The following is a 17,209-nucleotide window of genomic DNA, read 5'->3' on the forward strand; positions in this document are numbered from 1 at the left end:
GTAGAAGGTGGAAGTACCCTAAACAAGATAGACAATAGAAGAGGGAGACCGTTAGGGTCTAAGAATAAAAACCCTTCCAATAGGAAGAAAATTGGACAAAATAAGGATTTCCCTAAATGCTATAACAGCTTCAAGGCTGCAAAGGACTCACATTAACCACTATACTCAATGAAGTGCATCTCTTGGAATATTAGAGGTCGAGAATCACCAGACAAAAAGCAGGTGATTAGGAGATTTTTGAATCAGCATAGGGAGGCTGATGTAGTTATGCTACAAGAATTAAAGGCCACTAAGTTCACTCTTGAAGTTAATCTCGACTATACATGGAGAGATTCAATTAAGATCTTTTCAGATCATGAAAAAGGTAGGGGAGGTGTGGGCCTCCTTATTCACCCTAAATGGAAAGATAAAATTATGGAGTTTGGACATTCCCCATGTAACAAGGCAGCATAGGTTACATTTGATATTAATAATACTATTATTGGTATTTGCTATATCTATGCTCCTAATGATTACAATGAAAGAGAAAGATTGTGGGATTGGATTGCCTCACTCCCTAATATCCCATGGATCATCGGGGGGGACTTTAACATGATAGAAAACCAAGAAGACAAATGTGGAGGCGCCACACTTGATTGGAAGGGATTTGAGAAACCTCACTGGGATAGGATGAAGATGTGTAAGAATTTGTTTGATCCATCGGAAGGCAAAAAGCAGGGAAGCAATGGGAGTTAGTACACCTGGTGCAACTACCAAAAGGGGAAGAATAGGATCTATTGCAGACTTGATAGGATGTATGTGAACAAAGACCATTTCTCATTCAAACCAGATGATCTAGGGGTTCTCATCAAGGTTTGGCCTCCTACACTGTTTGACCATCACCCGATCATTGCAAATATAAAGTTTGGGGATGTAGTGAAGAAGGTGGCAGGTAAGGGGAAGAAATTTCTGCTTAATTCTCACCTTCTTAAGGACCCGGATGTCATCAGTGCAATCAACCTGATTAGATTATTCAATAAAAGGAATGAATCGATTAACTCACAAATTGGTAGATGGGTTCAGAATGTAAGGAGTTGGCAATGTCTCTTGCAAACCGTAGGGCAGACAAAAGCTAAAGACAACAGATACCAAGAAAAGTCTCTCACGGATGACCTACAAAAGATGGAAGAGGAAAATCAGGCTGATCCCAGCAACTTAGAACTAAGTCACAGAGTGACACAAGCCAGAGACCTATTGAGAAGGCACCAACAGACCAAGATTAGAGGAGCTATAGTTAGAGCAAGAAACTAGTGGACTATTTTAGGAGACAAAGGAACCAAGTTCTTCTTCAAATTGTTAAAGCAAAAGCAGATCAAAGAAAACATTGACAGGATTTATATGGACAATAAGGAAGTAATGGATATAGATGGTATCAAGACAGCCTTTTTATGTTTTACAAAAAACTATTCTCTTCGGAGGATTCTCTCAACTCATTGAGGGCTAGAGAAGACTGTAGAGCTCTTATTCCTAAGAAGATCTCAGCAGAAGATGCTGATATCCTGAGGCAGAATATAACCCTTGATGAAATTGACAAGGCCATTAGAACTCTTAGTAATGACAAAGCTCCTGGACCGGATGGTCTCCCGGTTGAATTCTACAAAGCCAACATAAATTGGATTGGAAAAGACCTGCTTGAGATTTATAAGGAAGCTATTGAGAAAGGGTCACTACGTAAATTCATAAACAAAGGGATTATCAAGCTGATCCCTAAAGAAGGTGATAAATTCCTTACTAAACATTGGAGACCTATCACTCTCCTTAATGTATCATATAAGATATTGGCTAAGATACTAGCCACTAGGATAGAGAATATCCTCCCCAAGTTCGTCTGTGACACACAGACGGGTTTTATTAAGGGCAGATACATCCTAGAGAACTTGATCACAAGTTGGGAGGCTATGGAGTGGACAAAATGCTCAAGTCAAAATGCTGCTATGTTCCTATTAGACTTTGAGAAAGCCTACGATAGGGTGGAGTAGTGTTTCATTATCATGATGTTAGATGCTTTTGGTTTCCCCCCTGAATTCAGTGATATGGTGAAAGTGCTTCTTAAGGATGCTTAAGCTCAGCTAGAAATAAATGGGGCCTTGACACAACCCATCCAGCTTGGAAGATCCATCAGACAAGGGTGTCCATTAGCCCCGGCTTTATTTGTTATTGCATCAAATACCCTATATTATATTTTGAGAGATAACTCAAACTCCCCAAGAATTAGAGGTATAGAACTACCAAATACTAAGGAGCTTATCAATATTCAATTTGCAGATGACACTGCACTATTTGTTGACCTCAATGAGGAGAATATGAAAGTTCTTGAAGAGAAGCTTAACTTCTTTGGAAAAGCATCAGGAGCCAAAATTTCACAAGCAAAGTCCATACTCCTCGGATGGCATGAGGACCCCCCAGATTGGCTAGAAAAGTTTGGTTACTAGTGGGGGAACCAATCAAAAATAGTTAGGTATCATGGAATCCCTTTCTCTATATGTCCATCTCTGAAGGATATCTGGATCTGGATCAAGGGAAAAATTGAGCATAAGATGGCTAAGTGGAATAGGAGATATCTCTCTCTCGCAGGTAGGGTCCAAGTATGTCAAAAATCCTCTCTTCTTACCTCATATACTTTTCTTCGGTCTGGATGTTCAGTAACTATCAGATATTTGAGGTTCAAAAATGCATCAGAAAGTTCTTATGGTCTTTAGGAAAAGGGGGAAAGAAGGCACCTGCAGTCAAGTGGAAGTGGTGTCACACTGATAAGAAGATGGGGGGACTTGGATTGAAAGATTTGAAAACTCTGGGTATTGCACTAGCAGCTAAATGGATATTTCAATCTTTTAAGGGGGAGGAACCCTGGAAAGTTCTTATTAGAAACAACATTAGACGAGCATTTCCAAAAGAGGCTAAGTCCTGGAAAAATCTTCCTTTCTGCGATCTGGTGGTAGGGACTTTCCCAGTATCAGTGCAAGGATCTAATGTCTTTAAGTCTATATGGAAGGCTTGGGAGATTGTCAGACCCTATCTCACCAACAATCGAATCAGCAACAATAACGAGATGCATGGAGAGAGATCCATCTGGTGGAACTTATTCCACAATGGCAAACCTCTCACCCTCACCCAAGGCTGCTCAACAAAGAACTGGGCGAATAAAGGTATTTGCTACCTGATGGATATTATTGATAATGACTCCATTATGAGCTGGGATAAGCTTAGTGGGGATTACAACCTCCCTACCACTCAAAAAAGAACTTACAATATGATTATTAAAGCCTGATGTGTGTTTAATTTACCGAAAGATTGTAATGTAGATTCTAATAGATTCATGGGATATAAATGGAAAGATGGATTACATTTGAAAAAAATTAAAGTTAGAAATGTTTGCAATACACTTATGTATGATGAAACCATTCTTGGACATGCTAATGAATTGTGAAATGCAACTTTATCTATCAATCAGTGGCGGGATATATTCTCAAACTATGGAGAAGTCCTATTGCACTAAAGATTAAATGTTTTAAATGGCTTATGAACATCAATAGATTGCCATGCAGGAGCAATCATGCCAATACTACATATCTTTTTTGATTGCATTTTTGCCAAAGAAATCTGGTTATTATTTGGTTTATCATTTCCTAATATGATTAGTATTATGGATGTGGTTTCAGGTTTTATTCAAGGCATTAAAAAGGATACTAATCTGTTTTGGTTCACCTTATCTTCCACCATCCTATGGTGTTTATGGAAACTTAGGAATGAAGAAAGATTTCAAGGGAAAGTTAGATCCCTTAATGAGTAATCTCATAGACCCATTCTTTACAATATTATTGTGCAGGTTACAATCACTATGAGGATTGAAAAGACAAAGTTTCTCCAATTTCTCATGGATGGGTATGTCACAGTGTTCATCTATGAGCTTGAAAATGGACTCAACTAGAGGAGAATCGCCAGAGAACAAGCCCCGTTCATTAATGCACTTGATGCATTCAGAGCTGAGATCCAGAAAGTGCGTGAACCATGACTTGAACAGATTCAAATGCTGACTCAGTTGCAAGCAGGGAGAAGAGTCATTTGGATGGAAGGTCCCAGGGGGTGGACCTCATGTGTAGACCCCCACGAAGAGATTAATGTGATCTAAATCTGTTGAACCTTTTGTATAGAAAGTTTATCCTTTTTTGTATAGCTGTAAACTGCATCCGTTATATATTTTTTGTATAGATAAAACTGGCAGTCCTGATATGTTACTTACATAGTCCAAGAAGGGTAATATATGTTATAGACTAGTGGTCTTTGTGAATAGTGTGTCCTTTGTGTAAACATTGTATCCTCTATATTTAATATAAAAAATAAAAAATAGAAAAACTAATATAAAATATAGAATTGAAAGACATGGACACAAAACACCATGATATACGTGAGGAAAACCATTACTAGTCAAAAAACCCACAAAATAAGCATCATCTGTATTTGAGAAATCTTATAAAATGGAATCTAGATTTATATCCCATTCTCCCTTCTTCCATATAGACCCTCGATACTTCTTGCAGATTTACAATGCCAAACAATGTAACACATTTCATAGGATCTTAATGATGATTATAACCAAAGAAATCATTAAATAAAGGATGATATTATCCAATATCCTTTCAGGTTGTCATACCTTTTCATTAGAATGTGTAATAGATTTAACTAATAAAATACTTTTCATATTTCTATCACCCAATACTTTATCCAAATGGTAGACCTTATTAACATTATGCTCTAACAAAGACAATCCTATCACAAATACCATGACTTAAATCATTTCTTATAATATTTTCAATTATGTATAACAGAATTTGTTGTCACATGTGTAGCATGGAAGATAGGAAAAGAGTAAGCTAGAAATATATACACTAACAAAACATAACATGAGAACAGAACTTTTCCTGTTAATCATAAACCAGACTAAGCATGGACAAAATATTCTTCAGAAATAAAGCTAACTTTGACAATCAAAGAGAATAGCAAGACTATTCCACAAACATGTTAGTGATAATAACATTCATAGATGTTCACAAAAGTGTTTGGAAACCCACTCAGAAAACATTCATACGAAACACAATAGACTTGACCATAAGAGCCATGCTCATAAGAAAGGAAATACAAAAGGTCAAAAAAAAACGAAATGTCCTTGAGATAGACAATTCAGTAAAAGATCAAAAGAAAAATAACATATAGAATTCTCTCCATGCAAATAATCAGAAGCAGAATTTTCTTAATCTATAATTTTTTAAGCAGGGTCACCAAAGATTAGCTAGAGAGTGGGTCAATATTGGTTTAATCTATCCCAAAAAAAAAGTCCCATGTGGAAGCATCCCCTGAACGCCCCCTCCCATAAAAAAGAATATCAACTTTATAATACAAGAATGTTCCTAAGACTTGGGACAACAATGAAACGTGCCCCGACTGCCACCTAAAGCCATAGCCATGAGATGGATAGAAGAGAGGAATCCTTGCTTTCCATGGAACAATCAAGGAGCTCTCTATCATACCTAGGAAGAGAAAGTGACTTGTTGTCATCCATGGGATGGTCAAGGGGCGCCTGAACATCCGTCAGCAATCCTAAGAATGACAATGAGTCCTTGATATTCAATCTTCATACACTTGAGTTGGCCTAATGGTGGAGATTTTCTACTCTTGAAAGAGAGGTCACAAGTTCAAATACTGTAGAGGGTAAGGTATGTACACCTCATTGGCAGCATAGTTAGGTGCCTCTTGCATTGAGTATGGAGCAGTCCCATATATTGTAAGTCATCTATAGACCCCAAAACAGATCACCTGATATCATGAACTATAAAAGGATCATTTCCATTTCCAATCCAATGGACTATGCAGCAAAACAAATAGGTTAAAATTAGCTACGAATTTGGAGATGATTGTCATTTCTTGACCGCTGAAGATCAAATACTGTAGAGGGTAAGGTATGTACACCTCATTGGCAGCATAGTTAGGTGCCTCTTGCATTGAGTACGGAGCAGTCCCATATATTGTAAGTCATCTATAGACCCCAAAACAGATCACCTCATATCATGAACTATAAAAGGATTGTTTCCATTTCCAATCCAATGGACTATGCAACAAAACATATAGGTTAAAATTAGCTACGAATTTGGAGATAATTGTCATTTCTTGACCGCTGAAGAAATAGCCGAAGATTCTCAAAAGATATTTTTAAGGAAGCCACCCAAACTCTGTTAGAACACCCCCTCAAATTTTTATTTTTTACCCATTATGAAACCACAATACCACATCAAATGATGACCATGCAAAGTCTTTGCTTTCTGTCATAAATTTATGTTATAGTGCTTCATTGGTCATTTTATCTACTTTCAAATATCTTGCTGTTTAATGAATCAAATGGATACCCTTTACATGCACAGGACATCATATGAAACTCATCACAAAAGCAAAGACTTCTAAAAATTCTTTCCAATGAAACCTAGCAAGAATCAAACCAATAAGCATGTGAAAAGATATTTTCTGCAAACAAAAGTTTATTATTTTGGCATTATATAATAGTTTGCTGTTACAAATGTCTGATGAGTTGTTTACAACAAAGTTTAAAAACTCGGACTTGCCACGGACTCGGCAAACCAAAAATTTGGACTCGGACTCGGACTCGTGAAAGACTTGCGAAAGACTCGGCAAGGACTCGGCAAAAAAAAAACCGTAGTTTTACAAAAAAACATAAAGAAATTAATGCATTTAGAGAACATAAGAGCCATAATTGAAACATTACACATGTCATATGATCTACAGACGCGCAATATTTGAAATTTGAAATACTAAATCTAAATACCCAGATTTCTTCAATGCTAATTATGTTGTTATATGGAGCCTAATCAGACTAGGAGGTTAAATTTTCACTACTTCCATCAGCGCAGTTTCCCCCTATATTTTTCGACGGGGGTTTGGGGGCAGCGCCCCCAAGTTGGGGTCAAGGGGCATCACCCCTTGCGGGGTTATTAATTTATATAGGCGTCGGGTGTTATTTTTCTATTGGCAAAAAAACCCTTCATGAGATATTTCACTCCCTCAATTACGCCAAATGAAGGCAAAAAAAAAAAAAAAAAACTCAATTTTAAAGCTTGCATGACGTTTTTTCTGGGTCGCATGAGTCCAACTGAAAGACTCGTGAGTCCGTGCAAAAGACTTGCGCAGGTCCTTGCAGATGGACTCGCCTCGCGAGTCCTTGGCGAGTCGACTCATGGCTCCCATGGACTCACGAGTCCTTGGCGAGTCGACTCGTGGCTCCCATGGACTCGCGAGTCCGTGGCGAGTCCACGAAAGACTCGCGAGTCCGTGCAAAAGACTTGCGCAAGTCCTTGCAGATGGACTCGCCTCGCGAGTCCTTGGCGAGTCGACTCGTGGCTCCCATGGACTCGCGAGTCCTTGGCGAGTCGACTCGTGGCTCCCATGGACTCGCGAGTCCGTGGCGAGTCCATGAGTTTTAAAACTATGGTTTACAATGTGTTTTATCATCTGCTGTTCAATTCTGAGGGCAAATAGACATCTAAGAAGTCTAAAAAATTCCAAACTGAACATACAACCAGAAAATGCTATTAAATACCTTGAAAATCAGAGGATATCAGATTAAAGGTCTGTTGTTGCAACATAAAAGACATGGCAGACCAACAGCAACTTCAATGCCATTAGCTACATCGGCAACCAAGCATTCCCAGCTATGGTAATAAGATTGAAATATACCCAGCTAATCTGTTGATGTCTGGAAAGGCAAAAAAAGAGGTTTCTTCAAGTCTGAATTATTTTTTATCAAACCCCAAGACATTAAAATTCTGCTACAACCCACTGTAACAGATATAGTAGCCTAAAAAATCATTCAAAATCCATTCACCTTGCTTTGGAAAACTGTATGATTAATAACCCACATATTTAAACCCTTTCTAGCTTCATTTTTTAATGCCAAAAGATGGTTCTGCAAAAGGGCATCACCCTAAACCTCAGTTGTACAGCCAGCATTAAGAGCACCTGAAAAGACCACCAAAAAACAACCAAAATATTTGCTAGAAACCAAAAAGAAAACCCACAAATCTGCAATCAAAATACTTTGTATATTTTCATTTTCTTCAAACCCCGATTTTGGAAAATCTATTAAAACCAATGTGTTTCCAGAGTGAAAATACCAAATAGGCTAGGGAGGATCTTTCACCACCGAAACTAGTGTATTTAACAAGGGCTTCCCTCCTTCATCAATCTCAAAAGAATTGCTTTGTTCATTTCAGCACGATATACTGTTATATGTGCAACATCCAAATAATCCAACTAAGAGTGTCAATCCTCCTTTTATAACTTTTTTGAGAGCTATTTTAGGAAAAAGCATTTCTGCTTTTTTTAACTACTTTTTCAAAAAAAAACATTCTTCTTTTTTGTTGTTTTTATTTTTTTTAAAGCACTTTTTATCTTTTGTTGCTTTTTCCAAAAAAATAAATACTTTTCTTTTTCCACTACTTTTTTGAACAAGCACTTCTTACTTTTTGTTTCTTTTTTCGAATAAGCAAATTCTCCACTCAAAAAGACCTTTTTGAAATATTAAGCTCATTTCATGTGTAAAGACCCCCCCTTATCTCTCCAAGGCATCAACTCGAGCGACATAACACTATAATATTAAATAATGCCATTCACCTTGTGAAAAACTCACCAAGACACCGAAAAAGGACACCAATCATGCTAAACACAACTAATATTGAAAGATGACAACTGATGCTAATAAACAAGCACTAACTAATAAGATACGTTCTTCCCCTTTTGGCCTGGGTCCGGGTCATGGTTCTTGCCCGGTCCTGGTTCTCCCCGGGTTCTCCCTGGATTCCTCCCAGGTCCTTCCCAGGTGGTCGGGTTCCCTGTGGGTGGAACCTAAGTCGAACCCAGGAGAACCCGCGTGAACCAAGGCCCATGGATTCCCAAAAACAAGGCCCACTAGTCAAAAAACATTAAAAAACAATAAAAAAAAGACTTTTTAAAATAGTTTTTTAATAATAAAACTCTAATTCTCCCCTTTATGACTTTTTAAAAAAGACTTTAAATTTGAATATTATCTTTTTTTGCAAATTATGAATATGATATTAGACTTTAGTTATTAGTTTACTGATTAATTTGCGATATATGAATATTTATTGGCATTGGCAATTATGGATTTATCATTTATCATTTATGTATGAAAAGTCACATTGTATATTTTATTTTTGTATGGATTGTATATATTGAACATATATATAATATATGTGTATATATATAATTAAAAAATATATATATGTACAGACGAACCCGTACCCAAGAATTTATTTTTTTTGCCGAATCCGCGAATCCGTACCTGAATCCGAACCCGTACCTGAATCCGAACCCGAACCAGTAACTTAGACTAACTATATATAGAAGTTTTTCTCCAAAGACTGAGGAGAACAAACCTAGAAAAACCCAGAAGACTAGTGCTGAAACGAGCACTTGCTATAAATAGTAGTGTTCTCCAAGGACTGAGGAGAACAAACCCAGAAGATTAGTGTTGAAACGAGCACTTATTATAAATAGCGGTATTATCCAAGGGCTAATGTAATATCCCCTTTTCTAGGCGACATGAGATGAGTAGGGGTTGACCTATCATTCAAGTTCCCGTAGGTCAATGGTATGGTTAGGGGACTCATTCTGAGAATCATGGAGCTTTGCAAGGGCTTTGTGAGCCGTTTTGGACCTTTAGACAACAGTTCCTACTTTTAAGGGAGGTCTCCTATTTTTTAGGGAGAATTGATAGTTGACTAAATGACCACGCCAGGGACCAGGGAGCAGAGCAGGATCCTTTTAAGCAGTTGCAGGTGTTTGGAGAGAGGTTCCTATTTTTAGGGTTAGTCCCCACTTTTTAGGAGGAACTGTTAGTTGCCCTACAGGACTCAGGCAGCATCAATGATCGCAATGCTTCAGTCGGAATTCAATTCTGAGTCCAGATTTGGATTTTATGAATAGATTAGGAAATATTTTATTTCCTAAGTTGGATTAAATAAAATATAATAAAGTGAAATAATATAATCACTTTATATTAATAAAGTGGCCCCTTGGCACATTTTCCTAGAAGTTATAACTTGAGGGTTATAACTAAAATATATGGCCACTTTTAATGAGGAATTAGACCCTCAATGGGTCAAACCACTTAGGGGAGCTATTTTTTTAATAAAAATAAACATTTTAACATGTTTTATGATGCCGAAAGTCCAACCCTAACCCCAAATTCGAATTAGGGTTTGAGGAATGTTAAAAGAGCATTTGGGAGTTCATTTAGGCATTATGTTGTTTGGAAATTTTCATTCTTCTTCTCTGCAATATTTTGCCATAGTAGGTACAGCAGTTTGGAGACCAAATTGGAGACAAAAACCTTCGATTTTAGGCAGGTTGGATGATAACCCAGCCATTAATCCTTCTTCAGCACTCAGGAAAGATCAATTTTCAGGCCATTCAAGGGTCAATTTATGTGGAATTTTGTATCAGGGTTAGTAATGACAATCAAAACTGAGCAATTTGCTCACACTTTTCAGCAAGTTTAATGCACATTCAAGTAAGCCGTACCATTCCTAGGCCAGCCGTACCATTTTCAGCAGCCTAGGATTGCAAATAAATAAATAAGAAGGGTTTTGGAGCAGCTCTTGTTTGTGAAATTATTGTCAGGGAATAACTAAGGCAGATTTATGGTTAATTTGGTGAAACCCCAGCACATTTGGATAATATCAGCATATTAGAGAGGAGAGCGAAGCAATTTTGGTGATCTCTCCTGGCAAGATTTCAGAATAAGCTCCAGACCAGCCATTCTTCCATTAAATTGTTTTTGATAATTATTATTATGAAGAATAAAGCCCATTAGAGCTGTTGATGCACATTGGGAGCTCCTGTAGCAGCAAATACATTCAATTAAGTCAATAAAGAAGCCCTCTGTTGAGACATGGACCAGCTAGGACTCGAACCTAGGACCTTCCATCGCTGCTGGAGTGCTCTACCACTGAGCTACTAGCCCCTCTTGGACCAGTCCATCGTCGGTTCGGGTGTGGCTTATTTCCAATACCAACACCCCCCCTTAAGCCACACCTCACGTGTGCTTGGGGCTCCTAGCCTGGACCTGGCTCTGATACCATGTTGAGACATGGACCAGCTAGGACTCGAACCTAGGACCTTCCATCGCTGCTGGAGTGCTCTACCACTGAGCTACTGGCCCCTCTTGGACCAGTTCATCGTCGGTCCGGGTGTAGCTTATTTCCAATACCAACACCTCTAGGCAAGGCGTTGGAGTCCTGGTAGGCCAATTTTATTATTTCTTGACATTTGCTAGTTGCTGTTAATAAATCAGACAATCTGAAATTTAGTTTCCAGTTAATTGTTTATGTATTATCAGTGTTATTCATTTACATTGTCAATTTTTCAAAGCATATATCTCAGAAAAACACAAAAAAAGCATAAAACTCCAAAAAACACACATAAAAACCAAAACTCATACCGCTGGCCCAAGAAATCAGAATCAGAAAAATAGATCAGATTACTTCAACCAGAACTCAGCATCTTTCAGCTAAGGAAAACAAAATCCAAAAATCCTAGAAGAGTCGTACCGAAACGAGCACTTACTCTAAATAGAAATGTTCTCCAAGGATTAAGGAGAACAAACCCAAAAAAGCCTAGAATGCTACCAAGAGCCTTGTCACCATCTAAAGCACCAACTGAACTCCAACCATCATAGGATTCCAAGAAAACCCACTAAATTAAGCGGACACTCACAAAAGAGGAATGCGTTAAAATGGGGACATTTCAAACTTTGGAGCTATGAAAAAGAATATCATAGACAACACTCACAATCCTTTAAATCCATCCATTTTATGGCTACTATTTGAATGTTGCCAAGGATTCCCTTGTAAACTATTCTTAATCGGCCTTTCCAAGATTTTCTAGTTGCTAAAATTGGTTGTTGCTTCAAGTAAACCTTCCCACATGATTTTCAAGTATGGCTGGTAAAATCTTTTGATTTTGGATTGCTACGTTTGAAAATTAGGGAAAGAAATTTAACACATTTTGTTACAGAAAACAGAGGAGAGAGAAAGCAATAGATGCTAATAACATAATAGTAGTGACTAGTTTAAAAATTTTAAATAATAAGATGAAGAGAAAAAAACATCCATGTAATGATTTGGAGACAATCGGTGTAATTAAATGAATATACCCACAAGGATTTCCTCATGCCAATAATGGTTTGCAATATTGCAAAGCTCTCTCTAAAACATCAAGATTTGTGTAGTAATCCCCTTGTACATTGTACCCTTACAAAAAATTTGTATTTTGTCAATCTTATCAATTATAAACATCATTTTCCTAGCCTTGATGTGTTTGAAAGTGATCACTTCATATGTGTCATTCTATTGGTTTTTCTTACTAACCCCATAGGATCATCAATTCAAACACTCAAAGAGTCTTGGGATGCATTGGTCACAAGCCAATTTATTGCCATGTTGAAATCCTTTAACATGTGCCAAAGCAAAAGATGGTGAGTAACGGTGTATATGTGCATAAAGAAGATTGCAAGCATGCATCAACAAAGGAGCTAAAGACTTGCAAAAACATTCAAACAGTGTATTGCTAGTGTGCTGAAAATCTCAAGTGCACCAATACAAAGGATTAATATATTTCATTCATCATGAGTAATGGCATCAACCTAGTAGTTGGCATTCACCTATACCCAAAAGTTCTCGAAAACTACAAAAAAAGAATCTAAATAAATGAAGGGGATGCATTAGCTCTGAGGAACGGAAAAGAATAGAAAATACTTGCATAATAAAGGATGAGGCAAAGGTAATGTGAAGGCACACCTCAGAGATCACTAACGCACCATTACAAGAGGGATAAAATCAAAAATTCTGAAGGATGAGGCAAAGGCAATGCACAAGATCACTGCCACACCATTCCAAGAGGTTACTACACCTAGCTAGTGGCACACACCTTAGCAAAGAATTGAGTTTTTTTTTAAATCAGCAGTGCATTAGCACACGCCAATGAAGCAATATGTGCCTAAACAAAGAGATACAATTTTCTTTATTGAAAATTTGAAACCACTACATGCTAGTTGTGCATGCCAAAGGTTGATGGTGTGCCAATACAAGGCATAAAATAGAGAAATATTGCTTAGAGTATTGGCACACATAAAGAAGAAAGGCGCACCTTTCCAAAAGGATTAAAATATGAAAGATAGTCAAGACAATCATGTCAAAAAGAGATAAGGAATGCACTTTAAAAGCATTCCAATTCTTTGGCATGCATAGGAGCATCAAGGTGTGGCAATGATGAAGAGTCTTCAAAATGCAAATGGGAAATCCAACATAGGTGCAACCATTGAAGCATAAATCGGGAAAAAATTGCAAAAATCACGACTAATCACAAAATGGTGGAATTCCCAATTTTTACCTTTAAACAATACGATTTTGTACTATTACTGTTCACCATCATTTATTATCAATTTTCTTGATTTCTTTGAATTTGATCGCCGCTTTTTTTAGTTTAATCACTGTGTTTTCAAATTTAACCATAGGTTATTTGAGTTTATGCGTTGGAGTGAGGGTTTTTCAAGTTTAACACATCAAAGTAAGGGTTTTCCAAGTTTAATACATAGGAGTGAGGGCTTTTCAAGTTTAGTGCGTCAAAGCAGGGGTTTTCTGCCATGACCCTCATATTTTCAGTTTTGCTATTTCATCAGAAGATTGCAAACACATTGAGAACATGGTAATTAATATTATTAGAGATGTAAACTAATTTTTTTATCAATCCTCAATACACAGCTTTTGTGGTGCAAAGCTAAGGGTTGTAATGAGCCATTGATGGACACACGTTAAAATATTTAGGGTTTGGTCTTGCCAGTAATCTGAAAGATATTTAAATTAGCAATATATTGTTGCTCAATTAGAGCCCTATCTTAACTATGTGGGTGCCCAATGGAATCTTTCAATTATTATTGTAGATGTTTGTTAAAAAGTCAAATATCTTTATATTTAGATTTTTTTAGGGGCCGCTCAAATGGCATCCTGGTAGTGAAGAACTTAAGAGAAATTAGACCCCAATTCTAGTGATTAAGTTTGCTTGCTGGGTGCTGGAAAACCAGACAGTAGACCCTCTTTTTAGTTTTCGTAACTGCTGTTTAGGTGTAGATTTTCTTCCAAGTTTAAGTTATTTTATTAGTTTATTTGTTGTGCTGATATTAGTCTATTCTTAGGCACCGCTGCTTTATTCTGGGCAGGCAACAGTCATATATATTTTTGGTTTTCTCCTGGATGAACAACAAACAAATATTTTTAGTTTTCTGCTTTATTTTGGATGGACAACATTAATATATTTTTTAATTTTTCTTTGAGATAAAGACATGTAAGAATAAGATTTTCTTTTGTTCTTTTAACACCCAAGTTGGAATCTCTAAGACCCTGGGCACACACTAGTTTGTATAAGAACGGCAGAGCCAAAACTCAGACTAATAAAACATTCAGACAAGTGTTAATTTTTGAGTTCAGTCATTAAATATTTTTCTTGCACTTTTAGAAATTTGTGTATTCAGGTTAAAGGCACTCCAATTGTGAGTTTGATTGGAGGTAAAGAAATTTCTTATTGTAAATGAGAAAATCCACACTTTCTTTAAGAGATGGTACCCCTTAACACTGCTTGTACTGAAATAGATAACCAATCACACTCCTTTCAATAATTAGATGATAGTGCTTATAGTTCCAACTAAATTTATCTCTATTATTTAATACTACTTAATACTCTATATTTTATCCAATAAACCACTTGACCTCTCCTCATATTCGAAAAAATGACAAATCAAAATTCAATAATTACCTTCTATTTCTTAGAATAATATCTTTTATGTTTATTTAATGGTCAAGTATGTAATTTATTGTACATTTAGATAGTTTCTATTTTTCTTTAGTTTACGATTGTTTCTTAATAGAAACATCATCTTCATGAATGCTATATGTACATATGAATTCTTTTAATAAAATCATCGCATTTCATGAACATGGTATCAGAGTGGGAAAGAAAATAATCTCATTTTTCAAAAAAAAAATTTGAAAGAATTTTTTTAAAGAAATTTGAAAACCAATTTTTCTACTAAAAAAATTTCTTCCGAGTTTGCTTCTGGGCGGATATTCTTCTCTGAAAAATCGTGTTTTTGTTGGGTCGTTCTTCTTTTCCAAGGTCGGGTTTCTTTTACCCACGATTTTTGAAAAATTGTGTTCGAGGGTTTTTTGCGAGATTTTTTCTCGTGTGTTTTTTAACCCAATGGCGGCCCCCATGACAGTTTTTCTGTTTGTGGCTTTCCTTCACATTTGTACCTGCGATCCTCTACTCGCGATTTCCGCACCCCAACCTATGCGATGGATTTTTTACCGACGAGTCTCCAGCTCGCAACCTGCGACGAGTACAATTTCATTCTTCTACGTGCCACCTGTGCTGTGAGCATTTTGCGCTATCTCTGTTGTGGCACACACGAAAATCAAGCGTTTTCTTCTGCGTTTTTCGACGACCTGGGGTTTTGACTTTCAGCCGACTAGGGTTTTTTAAAAATCGTCAGATTTTTTGGTCGAAATAAAATTTAAACCACATATTCTTTATGGGTTTATTGCAAAGTTTTTTGGGTCTTCATCAGAATATTCTGGGTCTTCGAAAAATTTTACCTCAAGATTCGTGACAGTCATACTACGTATTTTTCGAAGTATGTACCTAATTCTACTTTTGTTTCTGCATTGGGATCCATGCCCTGGATTTTGTTTTCATCTTCTCAAAATTTCTCATTTTTCGTGCCTCAAAAAGCATGCACAAAGGCATCATTAACCAACATCATGTTGGAGGGCAATCAGCGATTTAACAACAAAAATTACAACACATGGAAGTAGCGGATGATGACCATCTTTGAATACTGCCACCTTGATGATCTCGTTTTGGGAAAAGAGACTCGTCCTACCACAACTGGACTAGATCAGGATAAGGTTGACAAGTGCAATAGGGAAGCGATCATGCTTATCAAGCTTTTTGTTACTGATGATCAGCTGCCGCAAGCGCCATCCGGCAAGATAGCTACAGAGAAATGGACCATTCTAAAGGATCTCCATGAGACATCAGATAAAAACCGTGCTTTCTTTCTGAAAAACTAGCTATTTCCTATTATGATGGATGTATGTCCTTGTAGGAGCATCTGACAAAGATAAGGGACATTCGGGATCAGCTAGAACCCATTGGACGGAAAATCGAGGAAGAGGATATGGCAGTTATAACCCTAAAAAGTCTACCTAAATCCTATGAGCACTTCATAGAAACTCTCAACATTACTTCAACGAATGTTGATCTAAAATTTCCAAAGTTGCACACCAAACTTCTCTAGCAGGACCGTTGAACAACAATTTGGTAGCAATGCCACTTCATCCTCCTCAAAGCAAGCATTCGCAGCCAAATCCTTTCACATGGATAAAGGCAAATCTCAATCATGTCAGCAGAAAGGCTCCAATCAGCCTCAAGATAGCATGAAGAAGAAGAAGGTGCAAACTAATTATTGTCACAAATATGGCCACTTGATCAAAGATTGTCGGAAACAGATAGCTTCCGAACAACGAGAGCAGGGAGGGTCTCGGCCTAAGGCCAATGTCGAAGAGCACTCTGAGCATAAAGAATCTGTATTCTACACTTTCATGGCGAAGCATCCTATAGATCATGTGAAATCTTCTGCTTGGTATATAGACTCTTGTACATCTCGACATTTCACTCACAGGCATGACTGGTTCACAGACTTCTCTCCTTACACCGATTCAGTCATTTTTGGAGGAGGTAAAGAGTATATTATCGTTGGTAAGGGCAACGTTCAGATACAATCTGGAGGGAGGAATCTCATCTTCCTCAATGTATACTACATTTTTGACATGGAACTAAACATTCTCTCAGTGGGCCAAATTATGCGGCACTCTCCTCACCTTGATGTGGTATTCAGTTCCCACAAATGTTCGATTGTTGATCATGCGACACGCACTACTATGGCTATTGGCATCGAGGATCATGGTCTATACCAAAGAAACGGGACTTGGACTCGGCTCATACTCAGCAAGGCCGACTCGGACTCGAACTC

The 17,209-nt window shown here is 37.3% G+C and overlaps 1 protein-coding gene and 1 non-coding gene across 8 annotated transcripts in view; both read right to left on the reverse strand.

Annotated features, from left to right (window-relative positions):
- Nucleotides 1-17,209, reverse strand: part of LOC131078932 (diphthine--ammonia ligase) — a 211,421-nt gene that overhangs the window by 93,243 nt on the left and 100,969 nt on the right. The gene's annotated exons all lie outside the window — the stretch shown is intronic.
- On the reverse strand, nucleotides 11,214-11,284 carry TRNAA-AGC (transfer RNA alanine (anticodon AGC)). The gene has a single exon. It is a non-coding gene; the product is annotated as a tRNA-Ala (tRNA).

Source organism: Cryptomeria japonica, chromosome 8, assembly GCF_030272615.1.
Source record: "Cryptomeria japonica chromosome 8, Sugi_1.0, whole genome shotgun sequence".
Taxonomy (NCBI): domain Eukaryota; kingdom Viridiplantae; phylum Streptophyta; class Pinopsida; order Cupressales; family Cupressaceae; genus Cryptomeria; species Cryptomeria japonica.